Raw genomic sequence first — 17,024 nt, forward strand, 5'->3', positions numbered from 1 at the left:
CTGAGCATGACCACTTGTCAGGGCTCCTCTGGTCCTGGTGCTCTGGGTTATCGCCTGGTGCTCATGCACCACGAAGGTGGCCCCTCGTGTCCTGCAGCTGGGGGGGGAAGGCTTTTTTGCCCCCAGGGTGGACTGGCAAGTGTCCCCGGGGTTTTTTGCCTCCTCCGCAGCCAAGCACAGCCCCTCCATGGGGCTCCTTTGGGCTACTGCGGCCCAAAGGCAGCTGCTCGTGCTCCACGCAGCTGGCCCTCGTGCCCCGCACGCGGGGGGAGGAAGCCTTCTGGACTCCCAGGGTGGCCCCAGCGTGGCCCCAGGACTTGCTGCTTCTCCTCTGTTGCATTGAGCACCCCCCTTGTCAGGTCTTCCCTGGCCCATTCTGGCTGGGGTCTTGCACTGCTCTCACACCACCACGGCACCGCTGCTGCCCCGGCTTTTCTCCTTTTCAGGCTGCAAGGGAGGTTGTTTAAAGCTGAACTGAAGGATGTGTCAGCCTGCTGCTGGCTACGCATGTGCATCGAGTTAATGCTTGTGAGCATCAGCTCTGCAAGACTTAGGAAAAGAAAATAGAATCTAACCTAAACTCCACTAAAATTAACTAACCTAAACTAACCTAACCTAACCTAAGCTAACCTAACCCAAACTACACCTAACCTAACCTAACCTAACCTAACCTAACCTAGCCTAAACTAAGATACACCAACTTTTTTTCTAAATAAATAAAATACTCTTTCCACCTGTAACCTGACTTGTGTCTGATTTGTGTTAGAGCGGAATGGAATGGAACGGGATGGAATGGAATGGAATGGGATGGGATGGAATGGAATGGGATGGGATGGAATGGAACAGAATAGAAGACAATAGAACAGAACAGCTATGACATGTTATGCACACACTTCTGCATGACAAGCTGTGACCTAGATCTGAGAGGCTGTCTGCTGTGCAGGTCCCAAGGGAGGCCGGTCCCAGGCATTGGGGCCCACGAACACCCTCTGGACCCTGACAGAAGTAGACCTGCACTCCTCATACACTCTCCTTCAGACATGTACGGGGTGCCACTGGAGAGAGACGATTGGGCCAGATGGACCCCTGACGGAGCACTGTTGTTCTCAGGCTCTTGTGTTTGGTTCTGTTTCTCCAAAAGCAACAACTCAGGCATTTTTAAAACCTAGTATTTGGGGGAGGGGTGAGGTTGGGAGTGGGGGGAAATCACAAGGAAATGAGCAGGTATTGCCCACATAAAATGATTTGCAACCATTGAGTTCAGGAGCACATCCTGCTCCAGGCTGAGGGCTCCACCTTTGAGCCTCACCCATGTCAGAGATGGGGTCTTTTGCTACCCTGTGGAAACCCAAATAAACTGGATGAACACACAAGAGTTTCAAAACCCAGTTCACACGTCTTTTTTGCAAATCTGTTCAGGTGCTCAAATCATCCAGAGACAATCGACATCTCTCACCCCCATCGGAAGGCACAGGCCTCCTTCCCACAAAGTGACAGAGCCAATGCCTATGATGGGACACGATACCCACTCTATCCCTTCCGCTAGTGCAGGGCTGGGAAGAAATGTCATCCGGTATTTCCTCAGCACGTGCTGTTAGGGAAAGAAGGAAGCAGGGGAAAAAAACCCTGGAGGTTGGAAGAGAATTACAATGATCCTCAAGTCCAACTGCTCGACCGCTTTGGGGCTGGCCAAAAGTTAAAGTGTGTTATTGAGGGTGTTGTCCAAATGCCTCTGAAACACTGATGGGCACGGGGCATCGGCCACCTCTCTAGCAAGCCTCTTCCAGGTTTTGGCCACCCTCTAGGTAAAGAAATGCTTCCTAATGGCTACTCTAAACCTGCCCTGGTGCAGCTCTGAACCATTCCCACGCGTCCTATCAATGGATCCCAGCGAGAAGAGATCAGCACCTCCCTCTCCATTTCCCCTCCTTGGGAAGAGCTGTAGAGAGCAATGAGGCCAACTCTCGGCCTCCTTGTCTCCCAACTAGACAAACGTGGTGTCCTCAGCCGCTCCTCCCAGGACATGCCTTCCAGCCCTGGCACCAGCTTTGTTGCCCTCCTGGATACATTCAAGGACCTTCATGTCCTTCTTCAATGGTGGGGCCTAGAACTGCACCCAGTCCTCAAGGTGAGCCTGCCCCAGCGCTGATTACAGCAGGACAATCAGCTCTTCTAACTGGCAGGTCATGCTGTGTGTGATGCACCCCAGCATGTGGTTTGCCCTCTTGGCTGCCATTGGGCACATTGCTGACCCTCACTGAGCCTGCTGCCAGCCAGCACCTCCAGATCCCTTTCTGCAGGGCTGCTCTCCAGCCACCCCTCTCCCAGTTGACACTTGTGGCTGGCATTCCTCCGTCCCAGGTGCGGAATTCAGCATCTGCTCTTGTTCGCTTTCATGCCATTGGTGATTGCCCAATGCTCCAGTCTATCCAGAGCCCTCTGCAAGACCTCTTGTCCCTCAAGAGAGTTAACAGCCCCTCTCAGCTCAGCATCATCAGCAAACTTGCCAGTGATGCATTCAAGTCCTGCATCCAGATCATTGACAAGAAGATTGAGAAGAACTAGATCTCGAATTGATCCCTGAGGAACACCACTGGTGACCAGTTGCCAGCCAGATGTAGCCCCATTCACTACAACCCTTGAGCCCTGCCGTTCAGCCAGTTCTTTGCTCAGTGCACCATGTATCTGTTCATCTCACAGCTGGACAATGAGCCCAGCAGGATGCTGTGAGGGACAGCACCAAAAGCCTCACTGAAACCTGGAGAAACTGTATCCACCACCATCCCTTCACTCACTGGGCAGGTGACCTTATCACAGAAGGATCTCGAATTAGCTAAACAGGACTTTCCCGTTGTGAACCTGTGTTGACTGTGCCTGATGATCGCACTGAGTTCCATGCCAGTTTTACCTTTCCACAGTAAAGGAGATGTGATAATGAATAAAGCGAGGACTAATGATTCTACCAGACCCCATGGATCACTGCACTGTAATTCTGAGTTTTGTGTTCAGTGGATTGTTTACCACCGTTTCGTACAATTGACCTGAAACCAAGACACCTGTAGACAAGCTTTAAGTCTTCGTATTTCAGAAAAGTGTCTGTTGGTGAAATCATAGTTAGAGAAAGGAAACCTCTTTGCATAACTAAGAAATAGTACTCCCATGAAGTAATTCGTTTTGGATTATATGAGCAGAGATGCAGTTTGGGTTTTCAGTTTGTTTCCATTTATTTGGTTTATTGACATAAACAGGCACATACCTGTGAAACCAAAAAGGAGAAATTTTTCTGTAAAGGACCATGGGTACAGGGCTGACACTTGGGCCCATGAGCGAACTTGCCAGCCTGTGCCGAAGGACACCAGTCGTTTGCCTGGCAGAATAAAACTCGTCAGTTCTTCCCTTGGCCAAGCATGCAATGGGTTTCTGTAACACAGAGAAGAGAGTTTGATCCATCGCCACGTTTCCGCCATGGCCCTGCTCTTCTCCGACCTACGGAGGTCGCTATTTCTTGACCCTTTCCTTCTAGAGCCCACCCTTCCCTCTTGGTACCAACTCAGGACACCGTGTGAACTGGCATCGAGCTGTCCCTTCACAGCTTCTCCTGTTTCCTGCCTTCACTTATGAAAGCTTTTGCAACAGCATTGCTGCTGCACTTCCCTCCAGCTTGTCTCCCTCTGCCTTGGCTGCAGCTCTGATCTTTCAAACCGGTGTCCTCAGCACACGCCCTCCATTGCACTTCCCAGTACTGCTGTGATGTGAGGATTTGTTTGCACTAACCCAGGAGATAGGTAGAGAGAGACAGAGATGTACATATAGATGTACAAAGAGGTGATATAGCTATAGCTATAGGTAGAGAATGTGTGTTTCTGTTTGTGTATATTGTTTTTCCCTTGTTGTTTCCAAGGGGTGATTATGCTCACTTTCTCCCAGAACTGGGCAGAGGCAGTAGCATTTTCTACTAGTGTATGTGAAAAACATAGGTGTTTTGCCTAAAAACCAGTTTGTTCAGATAGACGCAAAGATTCCCTCGTTTCAGATAGGAACCCAGCTGGGGCTGTCTTCTGCAGCCCACACCAGCATCTCCAATAACAAACTCCGTGACTTTGCCTTTTCCCCCCTCAGTAGACCACTCAAGAAATACGCCTACAGGAGAGAGACCAGCGGTCATTCTGCGTTTCAAGGATTTGAACAAATGTGCTGGGGGGATTTGTTGCCAGTCTCTCAATCTCTGTCCTTGATTGATGCTTAGCTGACCCTTACATGACGCTTAGCTGAGGGTTTTAAAACTGTTCTACACAACTGAGTCAGTTGTTTTCCCTGAGCGTTGCAGGGAAAACCTGCTCAGTCGACGCGGTGTAAACCACATTGGGATCAAAACACTTTATTGAGCTATCAAGAACATGGAAACAGGCAGCAGTCAGTGAAGTGCTGCATTCAAGTAGTAATACAAGAGGTAAACCCCCAAACTAGACACATGAATGTTAAGGAACACAAGCAACTATCCAAACATCCTGTGTAACAAACGCAGAAGAGATTTCTTACATTCTTCTTCTTTCCAAGAAGAAGACCTCACCATAAGCAGCGTAGTAGCAAACGCCACTTGGTGTGTTGATAAGGAATGGCGAGGAAATCCTGTGTGCTCTCTACAATTCTGCAAAGCTCATGCAGAGGGAACCAAACGCCCTTTCTTTCACCTCTGGGATCACCACACTCAAAGGACTGTAAGTGGTAGAAAAGCCTTTATTGATACCGGCTGAACATACAGGTTCGTTTACAGGGATGCCCCGCAGCGGTGCCCAGTGCGTGGCCGCCATGGGCAGGGACATGCCCCTGGGCCTCCTGGGCACAGGCACTGCCTCAGGGCCAGCACCCCAAAGGCCTTTCTCCAAGGCACGCTGGGCGAAGGGGCAGCAGCAGGGCTGTGCTGGGCAGGGCTGCGGGGGCCCCGTCACCCCCGTGTCATAGTGCCACCACCCGCCAGCGCAGCATCACAGTGCCCTGGGGCAGTATAAAGCTCAGCGCCCTCCCGCAGTGCTTTGGAGCTCCGGTGCCAGGCACAGGAAGGGTTCTTGCTCCCAGGGTAGATGAGCCCAGCGGCATTTTGCTGCTGTGGGGAGCCCCGGAGATAGCTCCAGGTGGAGGCAGAAAAGGCAGTGCCAGTGTCCCCTTAGAGGCATAACCAGCCCGTGGACCAGGAGCAGGTCTTGCTCACGTGCTCAGGGAGTAGCCGATTGCCAGCGCTGGGGTCAGGAAGGAATTTTCCCCCGGGGCGGATTGGCCCTGGTCCCCGGGGGTTTTTTGCCTTCCTCTGAGCACTGAGCATGACCACTTGTCAGGGCTCCTCTGGTCCTGGTGCTCTGGTTTATCGCCTGGTGCTCATGCACCACGAAGGTGGCCCCTCGTGTCCTGCAGCTGGGGGGGGAAGGCTTTTTTGCCCCCAGGGTGGACTGGCAAGTGTCCCCGGGGTTTTTTGCCTCCTCCGCAGCCAAGCACAGCCCCTCCATGGGGCTCCTTTGGGCTATTGTGGCCCAAAGGCAGCTGCTCGTGCTCCACGCAGCTGGCCCTCGTGCCCCGCACGCGGGGGGAGGAAGCCTTCTGGACTCCCAGGGTGGCCCCAGCGTGGCCCCGGGACTTGCTGCTTCTCCTCTGTTGCATTGAGCACCCCCCTTGTCAGGTCTTCCCTGGCCCATTCTGGCTGGGGTCTTGCACTGCTCTCACACCACCACGGCACCGCTGCTGCCCCGGCTTTTCTCCTTTTCAGGCTGCAAGGGAGGTTGTTTAAAGCTGAACTGAAGGATGCGTCAGCCTGCTGCTGGCTACGCATGTGCATCGAGTTAATGCTTGTGAGCATCAGCTCTGCAAGATTCAGGAAAAGAAAATAGAATCTAACCTAAACTCCACTAAAATTAACTAACCTAAACTAACCTAACCTAACCTAAGCTAACCTTACCTAAACTAACCTAACCCAAACTAACCTAACCTAACTTAACCTAACCTAACCTAACCTAGCCTAAACTAAGATACACCAACTTTTTTTCTAAATAAATAAAATACTCTTTCCACCTGTAACCTGACTTGTGCCTGATTTGTGTTAGAGCGGAATGGAATGGAATGGGATGGAATGGAATGGAATGGAATGGAATGGAATGGGATGGGATGGAATGGAATGGGATGGGATGGGATGGAATGGAACAGAATAGAAGACAATAGAACAGAACAGCTATGACATGTTATGCACACACTTCTGCATGACAAGCTGTGACCTAGATCTGAGGGGCTGTCTGCTGTGCAGGTCCCAAGGGAGGCCGGTCCCAGGCATTGGGGCCCACGAACACCCTCTGGACCCTGACAGAAGTAGACCTGCACTCCTCATACACTCTCCTTCAGACATGTACGGGGTGCCACTGGAGAGAGACGATTGGGCCAGATGGACCCCTGACGGAGCACTGTTGTTCTCAGGCTCTTGTGTTTGGTTCTGTTTCTCCAAAAGCAACAACTCAGGCATTTTTAAAACCTAGTATTTGGGGGAGGGGTGAGGTTGGGAGTGGGGGGAAATCACAAGGAAATGAGCAGGTATTGCCCACATAAAATGATTTGCAACCATTGAGTTCAGGAGCACATCCTGCTCCAGGCTGAGGGCTCCACCTTTGAGCCTCACCCATGTCAGAGATGGGGTTTTTTGCTACCCTGTGGAAACCCAAATAAACTGGATGAACACACAAGAGTTTCAAAACCCAGTTCACACGTCTTTTTTGCAAATCTGTTCAGGTGCTCAAATCATCCAGAGACAATCGACATCTCTCACCCCCATCGGAAGGCACAGGCCTCCTTCCCACAAAGTGACAGAGCCAATGCCTATGATGGGACACGATACCCACTCTATCCCTTCCGCTAGTGCAGGGCTGGGAAGAAATGTCATCCGGTATTTCCTCAGCACGTGCTGTTAGGGAAAGAAGGAAGCAGGGGGAAAAAACCCTGGAGGTTGTAAGAGAATTACAATGATCCTCAAGTCCAACTGCTCGACCGCTTTGGGGCTGGCCAAAAGTTAAAGCGTGTTATTGAGGGTGTTGTCCAAATGCCTCTGAAACACTGATGGGCACGGGGCATCGGCCACCTCTCTAGCAAGCCTCTTCCAGGTTTTGGCCACCCTCTAGGTAAAGAAATGCTTCCTAATGGCTACTCTAAACCTGCCCGGGCGCAGCTCTGAACCATTCCCACGCGTCCTATCAATGGATCCCAGCGAGAAGAGATCAGCACCTCCCTCTCCATTTCCCCTCCTTGGGAAGAGCTGTAGAGAGCAATGAGGCCAACTCTCGGCCTCCTTGTCTCCCAACTAGACAAACGTGGTGTCCTCAGCTGCTCCTCACAGGACATGCCTTCCAGCCCTGGCACCAGCTTTGTTGCCCTCCTGCATGCATTTAAGGACTTTCAAAAAGAAGTTTGTATGCTGAAGCTTTGAACTTAATACTCCAACTCTAGGACTTAGCTGTAAAGAATCCTGTTTAGGCAGTAAAATCTGACATTCGAGGGAGAAACAGCATCTCACCTCATTGTCACAGACATTCTGCAATTTTTGCAGAAGGCTTTTACTGAGCAGTATTGCTGAGTATTCTGTGTTATTCCATATGTTACATCTGACTAGTCTAAAGTTTTGGATGTTATTGCTGAGCATTTCTTGACTTTGAGAAGTCACAGAATGGTTGATTTCTAATAAATGCATCTCTCTATTGTTTCTCTTCATTGTCACAGATCCACAGGTGGCATGCCTGCCAGTGTTCTGCACATCACTGCTTAGAAAATGTATGCTATCCCCTCAATTTAGAAAAAAAATAGTTAAAACTATAATCTTCTGAATGAGTAGTTGACTTACGGCTGGTTTTACTCCTTCAGGGGTAGTTGAAGATACCATTGCTAGCTTTAAGCTTCTAAACATATTGTTATAAATAATGTAGAAGTAAAATATCTCATTTGTAGCTGCTTGTATTTCAAATGCTGTGGCTAAATCTACAAACCCTAACCAAATTGCCATAGGCAATGGTGGTGGCGATGCAGTAGATGGCACTCCAATCTGGGAGTCATGTAGCTGCCTGCATGCAGCCCTGTCAGCCCCCAGGAGGTGGCTGTACCCACACTGGTGGCTGAGGACAAAACCGTGGGGTGCCACAGGAGATCCCTGAGCACCATGCCTAGTTGTGCATAGTGTGAAAGGTGCCTTGTCTTGCAGGGAGTCAGTTACCCTCCTGCCATCCTCTTATTGGCTCTTCCAAGAGTTTCGTGGCTAAAGGGACCCCAGGCTGTTGTGTTTCAACAGCAGATTGCTGCAGTTTGTTCCTCCCCTTCCAGAAAGGCACTGATGCCTGTGGGGTGACGTTTGGGTTTACCCACAGAACTGCAAAGAATTCACAGCTGGTGTGCTGTGCTGCAGTGGTATACCTTTTGACTGCCCCACAAGACGCAGTTTACAACCTACCAGAATACAATGGATTGGGGTCAAATGAGCAATGTTTTGTTTTTCCATGTTCAGGGCTCCACAGTGAAATTCCTGCTAACATTCTAGGTGCTATTTCCAAAGTACCGTGCATTATCTTTCTGAAAATCACCAATACCGAATAGTTCTTCAGGTGTATTTGCCTTCATCTTGGTGGATGACTTTGAGGAGTTGGGAGGTGTCACCAGCCTGGCCACTGTGACATAAGATGCACAGCATTGGAGAACAGGGATCGTGAAAACAGCTCTTTATGTATGGCTGGCTCCCTGTGATGCTCTGGATAAGCTAGTCCCAAGAACAGAATGGCAAGCAGTGGCCAAAGAATTTCAGAGGTGAATGGCAGCTTCCCCTGAAATAGTTCCAGGCATTGACATCTCCTTCAGGAATCTAATTGTGCTCATTGCTTTCTAGTGACTAATCTATTTTCTGCTAGTAGATCAGCAGTCGGAGCTGCTGGCACGAAGATTAGTGCCTGCCTCCATTAGGTGGATGTTGCATTCAGTCAGAGGGAAGTAAGTGGCCCTGGGGAATAAATGTGGTAATCTAAGTCTTCAATATTAACAGCTTAAATATGGTTCGAGGTTTGAAAAAAGAGACTTTGGTCTTCCTTATGCTATGGCAGACATGCAAGATTCATGCTGAAGCTTGAAAATATATTTTTGGGATGAACAATGACTAAATGATAACACTTAAAACGTTTAAATTTAAATCTAATAGGTGTGTAAGACAACTTTAATTAGAATATTAAAATCCCTTACCGAAGATGTTGTAAAGGACTCTCTTAACCTGACAATAGTTCTGATGAAAAAGAACAGCTTCTCAAGCTGATTTTAGGACAGTCATGCTTGGGATTTCACGGCTGCTAGTCACACTGGTGGTGGTGTGATGTCCTAAAGATCCAACTTAATATTTGCTTCCTTGGCTTCCAAATGGTTTTACTGAACATTTGGACGGGAGGCAGAAGCTGTTTAACTTCATCCAGGACAGCTGTGGAGTAGCAGTAGGGAGCAGATGTGGGTGACTGCAGATGTGCATAGCAATGTGCTCAGTATACTTGCTGTGCATATGTGCAAGAGCAGCAGAAGAACAAGAGCAAATTCTGGTAAGCATAGATTTGGAAAACGTTCTTACCAGTTGGAAATGTTGCCTCTGCAAAATGCAAATATTTCATATTGGTTGAAAGATTATGCATTGAAAAATCACTATCTTTCCAAGAAAGTTGTACTAAACAGCCCTTGAAGCAGGACCTAGTGAAATGGTCCTGTTCCATTTACAATAACATCGGTAAATGCTGGACTAGACTCACAGAGCTGACCTGCTGATGCAAGGCTGAGGATGCAGCAAAGCAGCTGAAGAAAAGCAATGTAAATAAATGAGATTATTTACCTATATAGATAGAATGATTTATAGTGTATGCTGGGCATATTATGTGGAATGGAGAGACATGAAGCATTTCGCTTTTCTATACACAGTTGCAAGAAACCTACAACACCGATGCCATCACAGGCTTGACTCCTAGTCCCTCACTCTTTCCCATGATGAATATTAATTTCTTTCAAAAGAAGAGATGCTGTATTTTGAAAAAGAGGCAGTTTGATTTGATTTGATAAGCAGTGCTTTGCAAAGGTGAACCTGAAGTTTAAGGCAATACTAGAGCATGAATTGCTAGAGGACAATGTATGTACATAAAGCCACCAAAACTGGAGTAATTTCAAAGATAGAGTTACAAACTTAAGAAATACTCTCTGGTAGTGGGGAACTTCCCTGGCAGTGTTCAAGGCCAGGTTGGATGGGGCTTGGAGCAACCTGGTCTAGTGGGAGGTATCCCTGCCCATGGCAGGGGGATTGGAACTGGATGAGCTTTAAGGTGCTTTCCAACCCAAACCATTCTGTGATTCTGTGATTCTAGAAAGTTCAAGCAATTGAAGGCTTCCTGCTCTTCCTTATTTACTTATAACTTGCCATCTGAAGCTGCTCAATTACAGCTGCTACAGACTGCTCACTGCTTGTGTCTGTTTTGAATAAGCACAAAAAAGGAACCAATTTCATTTATTTGTTATTTTGTATTTTTTTGTTATTTGATATGACCCAGTCACATCTCATTATTAAGAAAACTCAGCAGGCTCTCACTCAAAATTTGCATGCCTCTTTCCTCTACTTAGTGAGAAACGAATTCTGTAGTTGCTAAGACTGGTCCAGTATATCAAGGCCTGGACTCTTCCAGATATGAAAGACAACACACTCTAAAAAGGCAGGTGAGAGCTACAGGTAAGGGAGAGTTGCTTATGTTCTCCCTTGAAATCTCAATCTAACTTCCCTGGATACTACACAACATATTCGTAATAGGAGTATAACCAGTATAACTGCACCAGCAAGCCCAACTGTCATGCTCTTGATGCACAATGCACAAGAAGCTTTATTATTTAATTTTATTTTATTTTAGTAAAACAAAAACTGAGAAAATGAACAAATTATTGCAAAAAGGCTTTTGTTTCCTTGCTTAACTGTGCTAGTGAAGTGAGTGCTGCAGAGTACCACATGGAAATACTTATTTGAAATCACAGCAAACACATGGTAGTGTCCCACGTCACAGACTGAGCTAAGACAGGAGATGTTACAAACATCCCTAGCAATATTGCTATACCACAACTCCTAACATCAGATCAATGAGTTTTGTAAAAAATTAACTGAGAAATTCTTACCACTCATCCCCCTGCAGAAGTTACACTAGTATCCAACACTGACGATTGCAAGGTGATTAAAATATAAACCCAAGTGGCTTAGAATTTGAAGTCAGAAAGAGGGAATCAAGCCATAGGGGGAAACTAAAGAGTCACTTAAATGCCTGAAAGCATGTCTAATTAAGTAACACACTCCAGATAGTCCTTAGCGTTAGCTTTTTTGGCCACATAATACAATGAATAAACCTTACATGAAGTCACTAAGGGCAGACAAGGTAACGATACAGGACTTGTCTACACAGGGAAGAGCTCAGGACAGCTACTGCTGTGTATCTGATCTGCAACAGCTCCCTGAGGGAACACTTTTTTGCAGTAAGTACGCCTTTGCGTGATTTAGCTTAATACAAGTGAGAATTGAGCTGTGTAAAAGCAAACAAAGGCATCCATCATAGAAAATAAGAGCGTCTACTTGAGGAACCACCATAGCTGCTGGGCTCTGAATCCCAGACTTCAGACTGTTTCACAGTAACCACCTTATATAGATCAATCCAAAGTGCACTACTCCTTCATTGTAAATGGATAAAATGCAGGAAATGGAACAATAGACCACATGGCTTCATGATGAGGTAACAGCTAGCCAGAAGCTGCTCTTATGGTGCCGAGCTATTACTACAACTCACACATGAAGGCTTGCAAAGTCCAGGCTGCCAACTGCAAAGAAGCAACAATAGTCCACCAACTCTCACGCCCTACAACATGTTTCTGTGGCCATAAATAGCCTTGCAGATGTTTATAAGACAATCAAGAAGCTGTTTCAAATATACTTGTGCATATGATGTAATCTATATTGTAAGTTCAAAAATTACACGGATGTAACTGCTTATTCCATGTAGATTTTAGAATAGGCCTGAAAAAACTAGCATTTCCTCACTGTAATGCCTTTAAGGTAATGGATACACTCATCTAAAAGGGACAGAATACATGGGCAACAGGGAGGGCAAAGCCTGCCCAATGTTGCAGGCAGCAGCAGGTACCTGATTCACTTGACTCACTGTTGTAAGAACTAAGTAAGACCCTCTAAAATACAGTGTCAAGACAGGATCCTGAACAGCACATGGTTTTTCTTGCCTGTCTCCTCTGATCAACCAGCCAGCCAGATTTCATCCACCTGTACTTCTAAAATCTATCTGCAGCGATGAGGTATTGATATAATTAAAAGTGACAGTCATTGACATTTTAAATGCTACACTAAAGGTTGCCTGCGTAAGGGAGTTGTACCATGACATGACAGTAGTACCATTCTAACTATGCGGGTGTGTCTAAAATAACAAAGCCTTGTCAAAGAGTTCATTAAATTGGCATTAGGAGGGTATATAGATAAGTTTATGCCTGCGAAAAGGAGGAGAGTAAATTATACTAATGTTAGATAGCTTTAATTAGTACTACGAATTGTACCAAGGTATTTATTCTGGTAAAAAATTCTCCTCCTAAACGGCACCTACAGCAGCACAAACCCTGCATGTAACCAGGCCATGGGGCCAAGGTGGGTAACGGCAGGAGAAGCCCTGCAAGGGAGCAAACTCCCATTGTTCCTTGGCTGACGGGAGCTACTCACAGGCATGATCTCAGAGCACTGGGAAAGCAAGGCAAAAGCATTTAGCTTAAATCTTTCTTTTTTTCTGCTAAATGAGATTATATGATATGGCATTTACAGGAACCAACAGCAGAGTTGGTGAAACTCAGCCGATGCAGCGTATCTTGTTCAGCTGTCACATCTTCGGCATGGACATAAGCCCTGACCTTTTGCTGTCAAAGTACAGATGGGAAGTATTTGTTCAGTGTGCAATTAGATCAAGCGCATGCTCTCCAGCTGTTAGGAAACGGGGTCCGCTCCACAGTAACATGATCACCGTCAGTAATGCCAGACCCTGCAAACCTTTGTCTTTCCAAACCTGCTTCCCCTAATTACATCTCTGCTGCCTTTGATCTTCCAACTTCATTGGCAGCCACCTTGCCACAGCGCCTCTTAAAATATTCACCACCAGCTCAGCCCCTCCCATCCATGCCCATCGCATATAAAACATACCAATTCAAATGCCTTTCAAAGCAATTAATTCCTCCCAGTCTATTGTCCCCACCCTGGTTCCCATCAATGATACTCAGACTTCCTTCTGCCTGAGGACAACAAAAAGTTACCTTAGGAAGTCATTGCACAGACCCTGTCTAGAAGTCAACGGCAGAAGTCACCTCACCGGGTCAGACCCATCTGTCCCTCAGGCTCAGGGTACTGTCAGCAGAAGAGGCAAGGTTCTGAAGCTTCAGGAATGTGGTGAGAACTGTGGGGTAATCTGCCAAAGGAAACAAATGCTCATTTGGAAATACATATGTACTTAAAGCAGGGTTCCCTACAAAGAATGCCTAATGGTTTCATGGTTCTTTTTCCAGGTGTGGAACAAATGGCACATGAGAATTTATCATGGGTTTCTTTGCACCAAATGAAAAAACAGAAGAGAAATACAGGGAAGGTATTTACTTACTGAGTATTTGGACTGAGAATATCACAAGCCTCTTCTTATTCCACCTCTTCTTATGAATGTAACAGGACAATGGTGAGGAGTAGACAGTAGTCCATGTATACACTGCCTCTCATATGACATGCACATTTTCTGTGGTAACCAAATGCCAGCTCACAGCCAAACCTCCGCAAGCCAAAAGGAAGACCTACCATTTTATAGTGGGTCTGACCTAGACACCTCCCACAAGTACAGAACTGCCCTTGGCTGCCTTTCTGGATGCTGGAGGCACAGGTGTTTTCAGAGGACAAATGAAACCTTAGGCAATCTGAGTTGTCTTAAGGAGATGTTTGCTTCTGCCTTGACTACAGAGAGCTGAGGGACAAGTAAGTCCCCAGTGTAGGCAGGGAAAATAGGGCAGCCAACTCCTTGGCCTTTGTGCCTTCAATCCCAGTACAAAAAGCCAGAAATAGGAAGGGAAGCTGGAAGATACGGAAATAAACACTCAGCTGGAATCCCCTTCAAGGACAGTATTTCGCAAGAAAACAGCACACAACCAGTAAGAAACTGCAAATGCAAAACCAGCATCTGAGGCTCCTCCAGTCAAGCACTGCTTTATACTACTCATATCTTCTCTGAAATAGTCAAAAATATCAAGCCAAATTTGAGGGCTATATGTTTTGTTTACTCTATATTACCCTGGATGCCAATTTTGATTGGTCAGTCTGGTGGATCCGTGCAAACAAACATAGTGACTACATTATTTTATTAAATCTGACTTTGAGAAACAAAACTAAACAGAACAAAAATTGCCTAGATATAAAGGGAGGAACAAAAAAGAAAAGTTAGGGAAAAAGAATGTCTGTATTCCTTTGCTTTTATCTATCTAACATGTAAAGGAAAAGTCCCTTTAAAAATATTCCTGTTTGTTTCATCCTTGCTTATTTTTACTGAAGAGCATCATGTAAGTCTTGCAAGCTGGCCAGACAACTTTCTTCAACACTGAGTGTGTTGCAATGGATCATAGCTCTTTTTGGTGGTTTTAAGTTTTTAATAAGGCATTTGGCTTCTGCTTCAGTTGAAAAGATGGTGATTTTATTCATAACTCTTTTCTTCTCAATTGATAGTTTTCTTCTTCAATTTAGAAGCACTGAGGCCTTCCATTTCAGTTTGTCTTCAGATCAAATATAATACAGAAAACTGGAATTACAGGGAGAAAAAAAGATTGAAACAAAATAAACAGTCCTTTTTCACGTTACGTGCAAATCCAAATAATCCTCTCTCTCCCCCAGTCTGACCCAATTTTGCTTGGGCAGACTTTGCTTTTTTTAAGCCAAGCACCTTTGAGACTGTAAACTTAGCAGATGCTACTGAGCATGAGAGCACAGTGCTTGCAAAATAGATTTCAAAGCCGCTACATTCACAGCACTAAAATGACCAGTGTATTGACAACTTGCCTGTTCTAACCAAAACTCTTCTCTTAGCCATGCTTTCATAACAGACAGACCAAAGTCAAGTGTTTCATTCCTCCCGCAATTTTAGATATCAGAACTCCCATCCAAGATGCTTGAGGTAACATCCAGCTTGCAGGTAGGAGTATTTAAATATGTTCAACTGCTTATCGTTATATATATGTGAAAAAGGGATAAAAATTATTAGCAAGACATTGGCAAATGTGTCATTTTCATGCTTTATTGAAAACAAGCTACAAAGAAACCACTTACTTGCCAAATACAATGAGAAAACATGGTTGATGGACAATTGTTTTCTATCACAGAACAAAAACCAGTAAGGGGAAACACTTGCAGACTTCCTTCCTTTCTTTTTCTCACTCTTTTCTTAATCTTCACACCTTCCACAACACAAAAGCACCAAGCATCTTTTATAACTGCAATCAGTGACACAACTCCTGTCATTATTTACTGATGCTTCCTAAGAGTAATGCCTAAGAATCCCACTGCAGCCTAATGCTGCATGATTTCCTTCCCTCTTTAGCTACAGAAAGGAAATTATAGGTAGTCTAAAAAACATGTTTCTTTTTATTTTGTGTCCATAATGCACCATGTGGGTTTGTTCTTTAATTCTAGTCCTTTAGTTCAAAGAAGTGTACCTTGCAAATTTAAGAATCTGAATTTTTTAATCTGAATTTTTAATCTGAATTTTTTCATAATGTGGTGCAGCAGTCAGGATCCAGATAGTCCTACAGCACTTTCTGGATGCAGAGCTTTGTTCCAGTGTCATGAAATAGTTGAGGGATTATAAATGTGTGGTAACAGAACCACGACTTCATTTAAAGTCTACACTTCTGAGTAAATGTTCGGCCATAACTGTAGCAGATTTAATCTGAAATAAGTCAAATTGATGTCAACATAGCAGATTAATAATTTATTTCAGTGGAAATCTTAAGAGAGAGCAGTTGTGGAATAAAGTCCCCCCTATTTTTTGGCTGAAACATGCAGAATAACTCCCTGAAGTGCAATTAGTTTATCACAGCGTTGAGAGGCAAGTTCTCAGCATAGAGAAAGAAGTCCCCTCAGACCAGCAGGTCAGCTAATGCCAGCAGCAGGCCCCATCATTCATGCCAGCACTACAGCTGCACCCTGAGAAGGGGTCACAAGAAACCTCTGTGCAAATGTATTCTCAAACATCACATCAGGAAACAATGCTGCTGGTGTGAAAAAACCTGGATGGAATTAGCATGAGAACTTCATCGAAAATGCACAAGAATTTCCTTTATGCAAATTCTCAACTGGCAACAGAACTTAATTTGCAACATCAGTTTTCTAAACCAAAAACCCCAAAAAACTAGTAAGGAAACAAAACTACGCGTGTTCTGATTTCCTGAGAAATCAAGTAAAGCTGAAGCAAACCTCCAGAGAGCTTTCATTCACCTATATATATAATTAATTAATTATCAACCTTAATTTCTCTTTTTTTGAGAGATTTAATTCACTTTAAAAATTAAATAAATAATTGAATTTAGGGATCTTAATTTCTATTTTTTGAGAGATTTCCTTCACCTTTAAAAAATAAATTAATTGGATTTGTAAATCTTAATTTTTCTTCCTTTTTTTTTTTGAGATTTTCTTCGCCTTCAAAAATTAATTAATTAATTAATTGGCTTTATAAATTGTAACTTCTCTCTTTCTCCCCCTCTCCCCCTTAACTGAAAGGCTCCTAAAAACAACCTTCTTTTTTGGAGGAAAGCCATTCTTTGCACCTCTGGTTTGCCAGAACACAGGTGGAAAACGCAGGGCTTAAAAATTAAACAGACACATGGAAACCCCTCGGCACACCGCGGGAAGGGCCGGGCCGGGCCGAGTTCCGATCCCGATCCCGATCCCG

This window comes from Strigops habroptila, chromosome 1 (assembly GCF_004027225.2).
Source record: "Strigops habroptila isolate Jane chromosome 1, bStrHab1.2.pri, whole genome shotgun sequence".
Classification (NCBI taxonomy): domain Eukaryota; kingdom Metazoa; phylum Chordata; class Aves; order Psittaciformes; family Psittacidae; genus Strigops; species Strigops habroptila.